General features: G+C 31.6%; 1 protein-coding gene across 4 annotated transcripts in view; it reads left to right on the top strand.

The window, feature by feature from the left end:
* The window catches only part of LOC105663968 (cyclic nucleotide-gated channel alpha-3-like), a 1,281,713-nt gene that overhangs the window by 221,302 nt on the left and 1,046,059 nt on the right, over positions 1-14,352 (top strand). For 3 of the 4 annotated variants that reach the window (XM_076536536.1, XM_076536533.1, XM_076536534.1), the window contains exons 1-2: positions 1,567-1,764; positions 1,837-2,461. The gene's annotated coding sequence lies outside the window, so the exon portion shown is untranslated. Of the gene's footprint in view, positions 1-1,566; positions 1,765-1,836; positions 2,462-14,352 lie in introns of those variants that run through there. The other variant, XM_076536535.1, reaches the window with a different exon arrangement.

Raw genomic sequence — 14,352 nt, 5'->3', positions numbered from 1 at the left:
AAAGTAGTTTTAAAAGACCGTAAACTTAAGTTGCGTGAGATAGCTGATGCATTGAAGATATCAGAAGGTAGTGTCTTCACAATTTTGCATGAAAATTTGGGCATATGCAAATTGCTTTCAAAGTGGGTGCCTCGTTTGCTGTTTCACGAAGGCAATGCGCCGTGTCACAAGACGATGAACACGATGGTTCAATTGAATGAATTACGTTTTGAATTGTTTCCCCACACATCGTACTCCCCAGATTTGGACCCCAGCGACTACTGGCTTTTTGCAGATATGAAAAAAATACTCCAGGCAAAGAAATTTGGCTCAAATGAAGAAGTGATTGCGGAAACTGAGGCTTATTTTGAGGGCAAAGACAAATCGTTTTATATAAAGGGAATTGAAAAGTTAGAGGAGCGTTGGAATCAATGAATCACACTGGACGTAAAAGTATATAGATGATTAAAGTGGAATTTCTAAAAAAAAATTTGTTTTTCTTAGTTAGACCGGAGACTTATTCAGTGATGTGTTATATTGATTAGGTGGTATATCCAGATTTCGATTAGATTTTAGAAAACAAATATGTAAACTTGATAATTTCCAAACGTCAACCTTCTTAAATTTTTATATTTCACAAATCTTAACAACTTTCAAATTTTCAAATTTCCGTGCTTCTGATCCTTCAAACGACCACATTTCTTATTTCTCAAGTTACTTTTGCTGATTTACCAATTTTTCAAATTTCCACTCTTTGAAATTACCGAACAATTTAATATCGACTGTGTTTCGAAACAAAATAATAGTGTGAAAAAATGTAAGTATAGGAAGTTAGAAATTATAGTAAATTTCTTTTTATATGCCTGCTTTTTCTTTTCAGGAAAAATAAGTTTCAATATTCTTGAAAATATTTATGAGCGATATAATTTACTATAAAGAGAAGAATAATTCCAATAACTCTTTCATCATTTAATGATTAATAAATGTTCTAAATAAATAAATGTAAATATTAGTATCATTACTGTACCTACTTTATCAATCATTACCGTTAAGAAGATTGTTGATGTATTAATATACCTGTGTAACATACATATTTAATTGAAAGTAGGACAAATACACATCTAAGTAACAATAATAAAAGACAGTGATTGATAATGTATTGTTTAAAATATTCACAACTTTATTTGCTAATGTATAACATAAATTATTGAATTAATAAAAGAATTACAATTGTTATTTTAGTTTCCGTAAAAAATTTTTCTTACAATCACATTCAAAGGTTTGTGAAAAACCTTTGAAAACTGAATTGCAATTCAGTTTTCTTAAAAATGAGATCGTATACAATAAAATTGCATTCTTCTTTTCCGTTTATTGTTGTATGTGGAATCAACATTCTATCATTTATATTACAAAGCGTATACAGTGGAGAGTTTTGTTTTATAATTACCCCTTATACTACAATACTTTCTAAAGCACTAAATAAAAGTAATTTACGTTACATTTCAAGCAATATATTGCAGACGGTTGGACTGGCAGTTACTTAGGGCCTAAGTGGTGGGCCTGTCCTTGACTATATGGGGGTGACGGGTGACGGACGGGCCACTTTGACCGAGGTCACGTGTCCCTTTTGTGAAAGAGCTTTCCTTATTCCGCTCTGGTTGAGGGAAAGCCAGTCTGTCACCGTTCCTCGTTCGAGACATCGCTTTTAAAATATAGATACCATCCTGATTCTTAAAGACTTAGTTGTTATTCAGAAACCTTCCTACAATATAATAATAATTAATGGTTCTGCAATTATTAAACACCAGCATTCAGCAAGCATAACAATCTAATTCATCACGTTTTTTCTGTTTTCAGATACACGAACGTAACGGAAACTAATTATTGTGAATGACGAAGGGTAGAATCGAGTGTGACATGACACGTCGAAGGAAGAGTAAGTGAGCACGTGGGATGAGTATCTTGGTTTAAGACACTTGTTGCACATCGACTGTCTGTTAAGAAGTCTGCTGGAGGCGGTGTGCTTCGTAAGAGCAACAGGATCAGTCAATTTTCGAAAAAAAGAATAAAAGAAGAAGCAGAAAGGCGAACGTGCCGTGAATTTTGTCCTTCCAGGTGATCGTGACGTGCCCATTCGTATGTGCTTTTTTGCTATCGCAAAAAGTGTTTTCGTGTTTCAGTGTCGAGGTTCATCGGTTAACGCGATACAAAATTCGTCAGTGCTGATCGTGTTATGTTGTCGTGTCTGGCGTTGATTTTTTTGCTCGCGCGTGTACACGTGTCACGTGGTTTTGTTCAAAATCTGTGAAATCCGCTTGAAATTTCGTTCCACGCAATTCAAGCAACACCGAGGTGAACAGAGAACATGAACGTGATCGTATCTTCAGACCGGTGACACCGGTCGCGATTACGTGTGTGTGGTTGACACTATCGGTACTCGTTGTTTACAAGCTGTCATTGAAAGGACGGATATCTTCAATTGGTAAGTTCGAGATTATTGTTGTTTTCTACATTTTAGTACAGTAAATTATGAAAGTATTCATACAGTATGTTATTTCAAGGGCTTTGATTCAGATAATGTTACTGCAAAAATTTATTTATTGTGTTAATGATAGATCTACGATCATGAAAGTTGTACGTTTCGATTACAAAAATGTTATTATAAAAAAATGAATAGTTTAAAAGTTTTTCGAGATGACAGTTTTGAGAAATTTATTGAGGGCCGAAGAATACTAACTAGACATAGTCTGATTCCAATGTATTGTTTTGTAAAGTTAATGTTGTCTGGATTTAAACCTGTACTTTCATCTACATTTTGGTATCAGAATAATTACTTTCTAATATGCAGTTTTCTGTACAATGATATATTAAAATTACAAATAGGTCACTTATGTTTTTGTTATTTACAATAAATAGCTAAGCATAATCAAAAGAAGCTGGACAAACATTTTAATAATTAGTGAATATGTATTTGTTTTTAATTACTTCTATATGTACAATTATAACAGATAGTTTTTCGATATTATTAAATATTTGAGGTTATATTTACATTACGTTTAATGATGATAACATTAATTAATAATGTGAAATTTCAAATGAGTCCCAAAAACCGAAGAACCAAATTGAGGAGCAAAATATAATGGTTAAATTTCATAAGCAAGATAATTCTGTTTGAAAAATAGAAAATATGTCAAGCAGAAGTTTTGCTGTTGATCAGTATATTAATAAAAAATATAAAAATTTGAGACTACAATCATTACGTTCAGATAGACTAGATATGACTTATGAGATGTTTGTATTGTGTAAAATAAAAGAGGTTCCGTTTACTACTGCCACAAAAATACCACAAAATTTGCAAGAAATATCAAACATTATTCAGCCCGAATCTATACTAATTCGAATAAGCATGGATATCATACATGTATTGCAACAAAAAATACTTCCGTAGTGCAAAGAATCGCAAATCATAATGGAATTTCGAAAAGAAATATACATATTAGTCAAGTTTTAGACTTTTGGAAATTCGCTCAACGAACATAAATATAATGTGTTTTGCATATAACGATAAAAAATGAGTGAACAGAAAAAACAGTGATTGCGTTATTTTTGATTGCGTTATAGACTGATTACTTGGCATGGAACACTAAACCTTGAACAAGATAATGTACTTGCAATATTATTTAATATTTCTACAAATTGCCGCTTTAAAAATTAAAGAAGAGAGCAGAGCGTCCTGAAAATAAAAATTTCTAGGAAGAACGATTTCATTTCTCAACAAATATTTTCCAAGAAAATTTAGAAAAAAGTGCGATCGAATTAAATTTTCCGTAGGATAAAATGATCCTGATTATGCATCTCGCATGTTGTTTAAGAATGGTTGATATATAATACTTCTCACTTGCTAAAAATTCCTCTATAATTTCTATATCTAAACCAAATCGAGAACTTGTGGAAACAATTGTTTAAGGAAGTCCATAAACGCAATATTCGTAGTCGCGGGGAATTCAAGTTCCAGGCTGTTATTTGATAATTCAATCGTACGATATGCTATATGAATACTTTCTTGATTACAATATAATTCATGTTCGTAAGAATAATTATCTTGACACCAAAGTAATGAAAATGAAACTGCAATTAATATTAGAATACATAGTTCCAATAATTTTCTTATGATTAAAAAACTATGATAATCAAATAATATTTCAGATCTACAGAATAAACATTCTTACGTCTAAAACCTGAAAATATAAAATATCAGATGTGCTATACGAATATGAATTTCAGTATGCTTAATGAACTTGATATATGCAAGAGTATGTGTGTCTTGAGACATGTCTCCTCAAAAAGAAATAGGTTTTAAATAAATTAGTTCCAGTAAATGAAAAGTTATTTTAATAAAATTATATTCTGACATAAAAGGAAATAAGAAAAAGCTAGTATATTTTATATACTAATAATAATATTTTTATGCATTATACTAATTATTTATGTACCACGCTTTCCTTATATTCGCAGTATAAGAACATTAATGAGCAATATTTTAAAATGTAAATATAACGCTATACTGCTTTGTTTATATTTCAGTTTTAATAGTGTTATGAAAAGACAACTAAATAATATTAGTATAACTGGTATAATCTGGAGGACAAAAGTATTCGTACACTTGAAATACAGGAACAAAAAAGAACAATATTTTCTATATTATTAAGTATATTTAATCACACATAGCTGCATATTAAACATTACACTTATAACGACAGATGACCAAAAACCGAAGACAATAACATCATGTAGTAACTTGAAATGACTTGAAATTCACAAAACTGTAAGAAATCGTCGGGACAAAAGGATTGGTATATTATCATTTATGTCGATAAATACAACAATTGCCATGGTATCAGGACATTCTGATCAATGTATGTTAACCATTACTGTCCTATTAGTGTAGTCAGTAGTAATCGTGGCAAGTACACTTTAGCGCTAACATTTGCAATTTGAAGAGAAAACGCAATGAAACAACATTAAAAGAAAAAAAATTGAAAGCTAGCTTGTATGTGTCGAAAGACTTGTAAAAAGAAGTCGATCAACTGTACAAAGTATTATAAACAAGTATAAAAAAGAAGGAATATTGTTGTATGACCAACTACAAGAATCATTTCACAAACAGTACCGATTCATCCCTATATAAATCACTCCACAGACTCATCCCTACACAAACATACTAATCACGATTCCTAAGCCTTACTCATCCTAGACCTCGCAACCATCCTGAGTCACGCTGTCCCTTGACCACCATCCCTACCACTACCTATCCTTAAGCTAGTATTTAAAAACCCTCAAGTTTTAGAATAAGTTTAGAATTAGAAATAGTTCGGTACTCAGCGAACCGCATTCGAGTTGTACGTTTCGTCTTCGTAATAAAGTGTTGTATACCAGAACCCAACAATATTGCGGAATAAAAAAAAACCGAAAGACCCCAAACATTAACTACGAGGGAAAAACGTAAAATCGTTCAAACTATTAAAGAAAACCCAGATACCAGTTGGGTTTTCCAACTGGTTGGAAAATTTAAAGTTGCATCACACCTTAAAGAATGTATGCTGAAGGAAATTCACCCTAAAACAGTACGAAGAGTGATCGACATCGGGCCAAATACAGTAAAGTTGCGAGGAAGAAACCACTCATAAGCAAACTAAACAAACAAAGAGATTAGAATTCGTAGAACAATAGATAAATACTCGTAACGACTTTTGGAAAAACGTAGTTTTACCGAAGAGTTGAAATTTAATATTTTTCTAACTAATACTAAAAAGCTAATACTGAATTGGATTTCAAAAATATGTCGCCGACGACGAAACACAGATGTGAAAATGTGATTTATTGCTGCTTCTGGAGGCGGGAATTTAGTAATAATAGATAAAATAATGGATAAACATTTATACTTAAATATTTTAAAAGAACATTCACAAAACAGTGCAGACGAATTAGAATTAATTAAAATTATGAATTTAATGAATTGTATTGGCAGAGCAAAGTTTAAAATTTTACTTTGAAAGGAACTTTCCAAGATGCTCCGCTTCACACTCTGACTTAACGGCGGGTAAATATTGTATTTAAAAAATGGACACTGATTTTAACAACTAATAACAACTATTTATTATATAACAGTGATAGTGAACTTCAACAATTTTTGTATAATTATATTGAGTTTGAATGTTGTACTTAAACGATGATTCAATGTGTTTTACTTTTTTAGCTAACTTTGATTTAATTCTGATTTCGTTGTGTTTGACTGTTTGATTTGTTCTGATGGTTTTCGGCATATTTTACTGTATTTAAAACCTCTGTTCTCCCTTCCTTTGCGCCCTTGGCGTGGTACATTTTTGGAAGGGGAACAGGGTTTTCTACATGGGGGAGGATGGCGGTACAGAAAATTCTGGGTTTTTCCCAAAATCTGTGACGTCTTCCTGAGGGACCTGAAACCGTTATTCTCCAGGCCCACGTTACCCTTCGACCTTTGGGTCCGCAAGGTTTATGGCATGGCCTGTGCCACTGTTACTGCGTAACAAAAAAATAACAAAAATTCAAAATTCGTTCGGTGACACGTGACCTCTCAAAGCATGTAGAAAAACATTTGCTGTTCAGTTAGGGCAATTCATAATATTGACCAGAAAGTCACGACTTCCTAACAAGTTAGAATTAAAATATCTCCTAAATTTATTATTTTTTCACATAAATAGATGAATACTTTTTTGTAAAGAATATGAAAAATATATGATTCCATTTAAAAAAACATTAATGACCTTCATATGTCCTTTACACGTCCACCTACAAAAAAAAATATTCCACCAGCATATGCCCCTCTCAAAACCATTCAACTTCATCTAAAACATTGTTTGCTATGAGTAATAATAATGACGCAAATCTATATGGCAAAATGTGGTGAACTATCCTGTATATGATTAAATGTACTTAATAATATAGAAAATATTGTTCTTTTTATTTCTATATTTCACGTGTACGAATACTTTTGTACTCCACCCTAATATTTTGTTCACCAATTTGGGTTCTTGATTGTTCATATTCGTGCATACTCATGCATATAGGTTATCTCTAAAGTTCGACCCCATCCTTATTTTTGGAAGCGGCTTTATACATGAAAACTGTACCAGATAAAAGCTGTAAGATATCAAAGGGAATATAATATACCCATCTTAAAGGGTATATTCTTCGCTTTCTAGAACCGTCCTTACAATTTTTGGTCGATGGTGGGTTCATGCGATAATGACTATCAAAGGGAAAAGCGTCATTTCGGCTTTGGTAGCTCATGACTTTGCGACTGATCATCGAAACGAACTTCATGGACGTGCGAATTATGTATAGGGGAAGGAACAGGGAACAGCAGACTAGAAGTGGCATTAATCAAAAAAATTTTCTTTTGTCTATACAAATCTTAAAAGAAAGAAAAAAAATTCTAAAATTTTTTCATCGGGATATTTTGTATGTTTCAATAGTGATAAAAGGCCCAACAAATTTTTGAGACAAAGGGTCGAAAACTAGACTTGAAGCTTCAAAACGACTATTCTGGATGTCTCCTGAGATGAATTTCAACGGAGACAGAACAATTTGAATATGACCTAAAAATTTAAGGAATTTTTCCGTTCCCTTAATTCTTTTGACTAGTGTATAAAGTCGCTTTTAATACATGTATAAGGATGTGGGCAGACTTCAGGGATACTCTATACATGCTGTATATTCTAGACACGCTCGTTACGTCGCCATATTCTCCAACTGTTACATGTTACAGAGTGACGTTAATGTTAATTTTTGCCTCATAAATTGTTATAATATTAGAAGCATTTCTTCCAATTTTTTTTAGTAAATTATAATGTTTTTGTATAACTACATCACAGTATATTATATGTTCATACCTTTATGAATTAGTTAATTCCACTAACACTTTAATTGCTAAGAATCTTAAAATTCACATTTTAATATTTCAGTAACTTTGTGCCTTTTCTGTTATTTCATTGATGACAAAAGCAATAAGACTCATACTAGTGTAATCGGAAAATTTTTATAAAAGTAAATTAAAATTTACATAAGTATTTGCAGATTATTTATCTGAATAATCATGCACCATATCAGTCGATGAAATAAAAATTAGAATACTCGAAGAAACAGATGGTAACCAATTTCAATTAACGCAACAATTTGTCTGAATACAATATGTGCTGAATATGGAACACTTCTATGAAATAAATTACATATTAATTTAATTAAAATTCAAGTGGTTGCAATTAATATATTCGATATTCATTTTACGGATAAAATATTCGGTTGGTATTTTACGTAGTAATCATATTATAAAATTTCAAACGACTGAGACCATTTAATAATGCATAATTATGATGTGAAGTCATAAATATGATGTAAATATGATACATATTCTTGAATATGACGCAAAATCAAAAATTTTAATTAATTCTTAAGTACTGCGCTTTAAAAATGAAGTATGCACGTTGTACGTATGTTACATTGATTTTTAATGAATACGAAAAATTGTTTTATCAATTTTATTTTTCAATTTATCAAAAAGAAACGTAGTTTTAATAAAATCATATTTTGGAAAATCAACTATGGTAAATAAATTGTGTATTAACTTTCATTTATTTTTAAAATTGTTAAATGTATTGTAGATGATCGATTATGCGAGGTAATCAAAATACATTATTATTAAGTAAATTATTATTAATCTTAAATACAATTATTAAACGTTAAATTTTTACTACATTTGTATTCCAATTTATTCTAATATTTTTCTTTTCTCTTCACCTATTGCTTATTGAAAACCTGAAAAGTTGCATAGATAATAAACTTGTAAACAATCTTTGACGAGTTGCGTGAACAAATTTAGTTACCGATGTCAACCCATGAATTGGCGCGTGAAAAAACTGACCGAGGTCTTCTTCTTCTTATTTTTCTTTACGAGAATGTGGCGCCAATTAGTCAGAACAGAAGAATGGGCACATAGACATACATGTATTCTCGAAGGTAGGAACAATTGGCTCGAACGGTTACGCCAACCAATTAGACCAAAATCAAGACTGTATAAGATAATGTGAATTACGTGATGCAGTTGTTACTCCTCATACTACAATTCACGGGTTGATATCTGTACTTTGGATTGAATTACTTATACATTGAAATGTTTTAATGATATTACACTGCTCAAAAGAAATATGGCATAGAAAAATTTTAGGCAAAAATTGGCCAAATTTGACTGATGATAACTCCATGAAAAATCATTGCAAATTTATGCTCTTTTTTTTAAATTAAAGCTTGAGATTTTTACTTTAAGACCCTGTAGTTTGATTTTAGATTTGATGCTTCTGTTCGCGCCTGAATGCTCGGATAAGTATAATGATTGAGGTAGGGAAAGGTGATGTTCACAATTGTAAAGTGGACTGTATATAAAAGCTTTACTATTAAAACTTAGACGCGTGACTTATTAAGGGTCTGTCCCTTCGAAAATACAAGTTCGAATCCGCAAGTGTCCGACGGTCGGAACACTACCAAGCCCCTGTGGCTGTTGAGAAATTTCTGACGCTTTCCACAAAAATTAGGAATAAGGTAAACCCTTGAAGGTTCCCCTTCCAGAGATGTTAAACATTTTGGCGCTCAAGTGGGGTTGAGAACTTTCCCTATTTTTACCATGTGACAGGCAACTGTGATGTTTTGCACAGTTTTCTAATTTCTCTGCCTGCCACATGGTTTACAACACTAACCTCGACCCGAGTTAACCCTGGCCCAACGATGGGCTGACGATCCTGCCATAAATAAACTATTATTTATGGGCCCCTAATAAGTTCTCAACAGCTTCCCTACCACAATAACACCGTAAATGTGAGGTCATGTTTGCAATATTGAAAATTACAAAGTTTGACGAAATGCATGGACTTGCCACATTTTTTTGGTGATACTGTTTACAGCAGCATAAAGTCCAAACCTTCATCTTTAATTTCCAGTATGTGAAAAACTGCTACCATTTTTTTCCGCAAAGATACAGAACTTTAAAGAAATCCTTGCATTTATGACATATACCGTTGGCACTAGCATTACCCGATATGCACCTCGGAGAGGTTGCGGGACAGATTTTGCACATCATATGGCTCTGACAAGAGCCTTTTTTTGTGTGTATTTGTGTGTGAGTATCTGTGCGTGTGTGAATTATCGTCGAGAAGCCTCGTTGAGAATCATTTTCGAATTTTGCAGTCCCAATTTAATTCGATTGCTTCCACATCCTGCAGTAAGTCCAGATTTAAACCTGCCAATCTGTAAGACTTGTCGCAAGTCTTAACTCTAATTTGGAATGACATTCCACAGGAAGAAATGAGGGCTTGCATTAACATGAGTCATCGGCTGCAAGGGGTAATTCAACAACGGGGAAGAAACACGCGTTATTAGAATTCAAACATACACACACACAGATACTCACACACAAATACACACAAAAAAAGGCTCTTGTCAGAGCCATATGATGTGCAAAATCTGTCCCGCAACCTCTCCGAGGTGCATATCGGGTAATGCTAGTGCCAGCGGTATATGCCATAAATGCAAGGGTTTCTTTAAAGTTCTGTATCTTTGCGGAAAAAAATGGTAGCAGTTTTTCACATACTGGAAATTGAAGATGAAGATTTGGATTTTATGCTGCTGTAAACATTATTACCAAAAAAAAATGTGGCAAGTCCATGCATTTCGTCAAACTTTGTAATTTTCAATATTGCAAACATGACCTCACATTTACGGTGTTATTGTGGTAGGGAAGCATCAAATCTAAAATCAAACTACAGGGTCTTAAAGTAAAAATCTCAAGCTTTAATTTAAAAAAAAAAAGCATAACTTTGCGATGATTTTTCGCGGAGTTATCATCAGTCAAATTTGGCCAATTTTTGCCTAAAATTTTTCTATTCCATATTTCTTTTGAGCAGTGTATTACTTCTAAAAGAACATGAATTAGGTCCACTAAAGATATTGTAGCGTCATAGATTGTACAGGTAGAACCTAAACTGTTTATGGTGTATATGACGTCGAGAAAGACCCAAACTGTTTTAGGACACCATATTTTTCAAACCCTATTAACCGTAGTTAACCGTCTTGCTGTAAACATGTCCCTAAAAATTAGAATTTTTTTCCAAACTTTTTGAACAACCAAACCGTTAGTCTAGCCTTCCTCCCTCTATCTTCTATTTCCTCTATCTTCTTACAACCACTATTTCTTTACCGAGAAATTGTTTGTTTCACACATACCAAAATGTAAAAATATTAGAAACGATCCAACATTCAACAAAGTCACTTTAAACCTAAATAAATTCAATCAATTTTACTTATATTGTTAATTTTTTCAACATATACATAAACGAATTCACCCAACACATTGGGTACAACTATCGTGCCGCCTTCAAGAATAATCGTGAAGAGCATGATACAACAGATATCATGTAACAAAATACATCTGACATTCTATCTCTAAAATGAAAAGATGACTGTGTCATCTTTTGATTTTTATTCCTGTTCTTTTTTATGCAGTTGATGCCTTGTCAGTTCTATAATTTCATTAATTGCTGTATTAGCTGTATTAGTTGCTCCGTGGCAAAAAATGCGTAGGATATTTTGGCTTCAAATTTTTCCAATTTACAAATTTTATAATAGTCTTGACTGTTTTCCAAACAATATCAAGCGAAATACTGGGAAAAAACGAATTGCGTAACTTTTAATTTCCTTTTTGACTTTTGACTTTTCCTTTGTTTTTTTTTTTCCTTTTGCTAACACAACAGTACATACATAAATGAAGTTGGGTTTGAATTTTTTCGAAGTGAATATTTTGCACTTAATGTTTCTGGACTGTATATTTAGTGTATAAAAGGAAACGAATATATTCTATAGTGATATTTTGATAACTATATGACCTTTTGCAAATTTTAATTAATCATTTTGCCTTCTGATAGTTTGAGCAGCATATGTAATATTTACACAGGTGTGTAAAAAGGTTTTCCACATGTTACGGTTTTCATTGGGGAGTGCTTTATTTCCCAAAATAAACAATAAATGTTGACTATACAAATACAGTGTAATATCAGGAACAGTTGCAAGCAAACCTTTTAATATTTAATTATAAAAAATTATAATTCTACTTCAACTTTGAATATTTTGATGTATCAAAATATAACATACAGTAAATTCTTGCTATACCAACATTTATATTGCTGAAGTATTATGTGTAAATTTAAATTTAAATTTGTGCATTTCATATTGTCAAAAATATAGTATCAAAGAAGGGGTACAACTACTGATATCATTTCGTTAAATATTGATAATATCAGAATATTATGGATAATTTAATAATAAAAAACGTGCCTTTCTATTTTACCTTCTTTAATTTATTTCAATGTTAAAATCTTATCGGTTTATTTACGATAAGGAATGAGTAAATTTATTATGCAAAAGTTATAAAATTATTGATAAGGACAATGCAAATCTTCAGGTGACCAATTTAGTTGAAACTATATATACTGATAAATTTCATCATTATAGTTAAAAAATACTCACTGGTTGTTTGAATATTTATTATTATAATTTCAGCGTTACTGCAAAATAAAATCTTAATTCAAATGCTTATCCGTTATTGTATAATGTAACGTACCAGATGTACAGATTGTAAGCTAAGATTCAAATTTCCTACCAAATTAATTCTTTTTCTCTTTAATTCACCGAATGTAATTAATTACATTTCATATATAATTTTTAATTAGTAAATCTTTTTACTACAAAGTGTCAATTTTATTTATTACTTAAAAAGACACGAAAAAAGTGCTTATCAGTACATACACGAAAAAGAGATAAAACTTATTTCTACAAAGACTATTTGTTATGTATAATGAAACAAGAAATATAACATATAATATAATGAAAAAAAGAATATAATACTTACAATTATTTTTAAATATAATAGCAGAATTTATCATCAAGATAAAAAAAACGTAACAACGGTACTATTTTTTTTATAGCTGCATTTGAACATAAACTTATTTATATCTGTGAATTACATAGCAGGAGATTATATTTCAGCATGGTTATGACATATGTATAATGTGCCTCCAAAAAGTTCAGGGATTTCTGAAATACAAGACGTTAGGAGAAATGGAAACAGATGGAGCTCGTAGCGTATGCGATTACTTTACTATATGCCTGCCAAGTTTTATAATAATCGGTTGTGTAATTGTCTAGTAATTGTTCTTTGCAGATAACTGTGAGCTGTGTTTATGGCTATTCTTGAAGATGAGTAATTTCTCATCGAAAATAGGATCGGAAATAATAGAGATGTTTCAAACTGCTTTTAATGATGGATGTCGCCAGCGAACTTTATTTCTTCCTTTGTTTCAAACGAGCAGTGAAAGCGCAATGTTTCAATTTTATAGATACATATGTGCAGGAGGAAAATATTGTGAAAGGCAATATTTTGAATATTATAAATGCCATTAAATGTAAGCCTATCAGAAATATTTTGGCAAGAGGTACGGTTTACTGAATACACTAGTGGGCGCGTTTTAAGAAATACTGAAAAGTTTTTAATGATGTCTTTTCTCGGCAGATGCCAATACAAGACCAAAATTTCGTCTTGAAGACACTCCCGTTAGCATGGGCGTTATTTAGGGCACTTGAAACTTCCTTTCGAAAGAAGTGCAATGACGAAAGGCACATGGCTTGCTTCGACCGTTCGTCGATTTCTATTTTCTAACATAAACCTTCGAATAAATTATTATATTATACAGGGTGGGGCAATAATTATTAGCACCTTAAATATCTTCAAATCTATAAGACAAAAAATTAGTGTAATCAAAGTTGTACGGTATAAAAGAGTTAAAATCCGTAATCATAAATACTACTCTCTATGAGTATCTCTAATAAAGTATATTTCAAATTTTATAAATATAATGATGAAATTTATCAACACGCAAAGTTTTGACTAAACCAAAAAGCTGAAAAGCTCGTACTCTCCTTGCAAGTGTGAAAATGTCTTTATTCATAATATAAAAACGTTTCATCGACAAACCCAGCAATCTATTAAATGATGTAATTGCATACCAAGAAACTTATACATTATATTTGCATTTAAATGAACGCAAACCGCGGAAAAACGTAGTTGGGTTGTTGCTCTACAAATTTCTAAAACATTTGGAAATCCACCATCCATCTCTACATTTTGAAATCCACAATTTTTTATATTTCTAAATATCTAAATTTTTTAATTTCACTGCCTCAAATACATAGATCCTCAATTCCATAGGACCTGATATTTTGCGAATCTCAAAT

This window comes from Megachile rotundata, chromosome 10, assembly GCF_050947335.1.
Source record: "Megachile rotundata isolate GNS110a chromosome 10, iyMegRotu1, whole genome shotgun sequence".
Taxonomy (NCBI): Eukaryota; Metazoa; Arthropoda; class Insecta; order Hymenoptera; family Megachilidae; genus Megachile; species Megachile rotundata.
This window is presented reverse-complemented; position numbering and strand designations above follow the sequence as displayed.